General features: G+C 33.3%; 1 pseudogene; it reads left to right on the top strand.

Moving 5' to 3' along the window:
- LOC107019671 lies at positions 1-2,223 on the top strand (annotated as a pseudogene).
- The last annotated feature ends 2,276 nt before the right edge of the window (positions 2,224-4,499 follow it).

Here is a 4,499-nt window from a genome sequence, read left to right as displayed (position 1 = left end):
ATGAGTAATAATTTGCAATTTTCAGAGCGCCGTTATAGGACGGAGCAATTGATAATGAATCTTCGTGAGAGTAATAATCGCGAAAATGTTCTTATTGAACTTAACAGTTTCGTCATAAAACTCAACTGAAGCAATGCGCATGGATGTTGGATTTCACTTACAGTAACCATACTTTTACAGGTATATGATCGAATTGCTTCACTGTATTCGATGTGTGAAATTATCTTATGGATATAATTTTGATTATAGGAAGTAGTAGCAGTGTACCCCAAGCTTTTAGACTCAACATTAACCATGACGGAATCTACTCGACTTTGTAATACTCTTAATGTAATTCTGGTGACTATACTGATGATTTTTATATAGTGAGTGCCTCTTAATATTAATCTTTTATGAGTGCAGTGTATGGCTTCTCACCCAAATCCAAGAATAGGTCATAACAACAAATTTCTTATACTTTCACTAGCTAGGTCTAGTTTATTCTTCTAATACTATTATTCTTTTTTATGCAGTAAACATACCTTTACTCATTTCTCCGAGTTTCTGCAAATGTGATGAGGCCTGTGCAGGGTGTGAAGCTTACCATCTTAAATCTTATTGCTGCCCTAGCAAATGTGAGTAGATTCCATCTATCTACATTCTAATAATACAAAGCTTATAATGTTCTGATGAATTCATGACTTTTTTTGTGCAGTTTGATGAGTCATATGGGCAAGAAATTCTTCTTTTATTGCTAGATAGACACACAAGTATTTTCTTCATGCCGTGCTCTGCATCTTTCATGGTGATCAACTCATACGGAAGGTTACGCTTGCCGAAATGCTTCTACTGTGATCAACTTTTATACATGTTTTGAATGAAAGACTACAACATCAAGAACAAATTAAAGTAGAGGAAGCAGGGCCTTCCTGACAAAAAATATAACTTTATTTAGAATTGAAGAGTGATATGTTTATCATCCACGTCACTGTAACTTTCATTTTCATGATTCCGGTCCTCTCTCTTCTCTTCTTATTTGTTGTATAAGGAGTGTATTTGAGTCGATAACGGTCAACTACTGTTAGGAACGGAAATAAGCAGGTGTAAATGCGGAAGCTAGCAATGCAAACCTCGAAAGACTACGAGTAAGAAAGACAACGAGAAATATACCAAAAGACACAAAGATTTAACGTGGTTCGGTCAATCGACCTACGTCCACAAAGGAGATGAGCAATCCACTATAAATATGAGAGTACAAAATAAAGAGAGAAACAACCTCAACCAATTCACTCGGAATACATGGGAGGTTCACACAAGTGATAACGTATCAAGCTTGTGACCCACAAATTCTCCCTTTAACTAAAACTCTCAAAGCCTTTAAGACTACATTGTGAATGCTAATTAAGTTAGAAGGAACATTCCTCTATTTATAGAGTCCTAAACCTTTTTCTACAAGAAAAAGATTAGTCAATCCAAAACCTATTCCTAAAAGAAAAACCTATTTATGGTAAGAAATCAGGGGAAATAAAACCCAACAACTACTCCGAGAGTTTTTACATCCATCTAGTTTTCTCATGTAATGTTCCAGAAGCTTGAGTCAATGTTGTCTTACATAGTGTAATTCATTTGAAAGTGAGACCATGATAGGCTAACTTTTCGACTCTCTTTTTCAACCCTTTTCTCTGAATTACTATGTCTATGCAGGTTGCAACACTCGTACTAATGAAAGTTTTGATGCAAAAGAAAGGGCTAAAATATTGTTGTGCTCTCCCCGCTCATTTTCAGTTAGTGATACAAGTCCTGCATCAACTGGTAGACACATTTGCTTCTGAAATCCCTTGTTCACAGTAGCTAAAAAATGTTGCTCAGTGCTACCTAAGTCTTTCGCGAGTAGCATGGGCAGGTGGATAAATTTTTTTTGGTCCCAGCTGCTCTTATGGTGAATTTGTCTCTAATTATCCACAACATTATTGTTTGATTTGATCTTTCCCTTCATGATACAGGGTATATGATACAGTGAAAACCAATTTTCCTCATAATCTAATTGACTACAAGTTTGGCATCATTATTCGTGTGAGTCTATCGTCCACGGACACAACATCCATCTAGCTAATTATGTACAAAACCAAAATATACTTTATGATATTGAGTAGTAATTATGTGTTTAATTTGCAGGACGATCTGGAAATTTCAAATATGATGCATCAGTTACTGTTGAATCTATCTCGTCAACCACCACAATAATTGCTATGACTATAGTAGATACAGATAACATAAGTCTTGGGAAGGAATAGTAGAAAGAGTTTGCATATATAGAGAACAATTTTGCAGCTTACTATGTAATGATTTTGAATATGAACCTCTAACTAGTCTTACTGCTTGTGGAATGAACATTCTCCTTTTACTATTTTGCTGTAAGAAGTTCTTGTATAATCACACCCTACATAATTAATCTTTATATCACTGATATTTACATAATTTTAACCAGTAACAACCAAACGCCTCTCGAGTTTTTCATGATCACATGGACTGTGTAAAAAATTATAGAAAAATGGTGCAGAAGATACACCTTCCACTGCATTCTTCTATTGGGAGTGCACCACTGGGTTCATTCGCACATCTTCATGTAGATTTTGGCGCACAAAGCTAATTCTCTCATCTTTATTCTTGTTTAGAAGGACCAGCACTCTATTAAACTATACATAAAATCCCCCTTGTTTATTTTTACTGGGAAAGTATTAATCTTAATTATTATTTTCTGAGTCATTAAGTTTGTTCAATTTCAAAGTCGGAATATCATTAATATGTCGATTTAAGAATTTCTACAAAAATGACAGTTCAACGCTACACATTTAACTTTCAGCCCTCCATGCATAAGTCATTACCATAATTTCGGTCACAACCATCACCACCATCAGGGGCGGATCTAATATAGCCCGTGAAGGTGCCACGCCACCCACGAGCTTCGACGGAAACTCTATTTATATAAAAGTATTTCTGTACAAATATGGATAAATTTAAAATCCGTGCCACCCAAAGAACAAATGCATTATTTGGCGTAATGGTAGACCATCCAATTTGCAATCCCTCGATGATTATTGATTTTTTTTACTTATTAAGTATTAATTAATAATTATTTTGTAACTAATTTAATTTAACTCTTTGACTTTTCTTTTACATGATTAAATATATTTAAAAAATTATCTTTACTGTTGAAACCTCCTTTAAACTTTTGAATAACAAAAAGCTGCAATTAATTAAAGCTTCAGGCTTCCGTCTGTCGTCAATCCTGCTCTCCCATCCAGCCACAAGATGAATAATTCTATCTGAATCTAAAATTGATTTAATTGATTAGTCTACTGAAAATTAGAGACAATCTAAAATTTGAAGATTTTGACGCACCAATACTATCTTAATTTAGGTAGTTAACAAAAATTTTACTACAATTAACGAATAATGTAAGTATTTGATTGGTACTAATGGCTCGAATATGATTTATAAGCTAAACTTAAAATAAAAATAATGAAATAAGACTGAACCGTATTCTCGTGAGTGGTTCCTTTGGCTTGTACCAACTAAACAAGGGCATCCCTACGCTTCTTATGGGTGCACAATTGATTATACCCTACTTTATGTCAGTTTCTAACTATAGATATTCATATATACACGTTATTTTTTTGAAGTTAACGAATGCACGTGCATCCTTATCAAATCATGTGGGTCCGCCTCTGCTTGGCACCTAGTGACTCTGATTCCTAGATCCGCCTCTGACCACCATTCATCCACAACCACCATCCTTAACACAACTACAACTATCGCTATTGCTAATCACCAAAATCAATCGTCATCACCATTAGTCATCATCATTTGCAATCGTCTCCACTAATTACTATCAATAATTATCACCATTAATCAACAATATACATCACTACTCGTCATCATGATCAACCCTCATTAGCTATCACTTTTTATTGTACTACTAATTACTTCTCTGTCCCTATTTAGTTGTCCACTTTAGAAGTGACACACATATTAAGACACCAATAATTATCATAAGTTAGTTACAATTTTATCCTTTAACTTAAAAGATTATGCAACTCCTCAAGTATAATAAATGTATTTTCTAGTTTAAAAAAACATGCATTACAACTTAGTAGTGCTAAAATTTTTCTAGAACTAAATAAGAGCATACTAGGGAAAATATTGTTGTCCTTTCTTGATTTGTTAAAATGGACAAGTAAATGGAGACAGTTATAAAAGGAAATATGAAACAGAAGAGTATTTATCATCGCTATAATTAATCACAATTGTCAATCATTTATCACGAAATACTACTCATAACCATCATCATTAATCAATATTAATCCAAATCGATATACACAATCCCCATCATAAATTATCATCACTGTCAATTGCCATATAATTTTTTAATTTTTTTAAATTTATATAATGTTAAATTATTTAATATTTTATGAAAAATTTATATTAACTAGTTTTTTAAACATAGACAAAATTTATAC

The sequence above is a fragment of the Solanum pennellii genome, chromosome 5 (assembly GCF_001406875.1).
Source record: "Solanum pennellii chromosome 5, SPENNV200".
Taxonomy (NCBI): Eukaryota; Viridiplantae; Streptophyta; class Magnoliopsida; order Solanales; family Solanaceae; genus Solanum; species Solanum pennellii.
The sequence above is the reverse complement of the archived record's forward strand: the minus strand, read 5'-3'. Positions and strand labels throughout refer to the sequence as shown.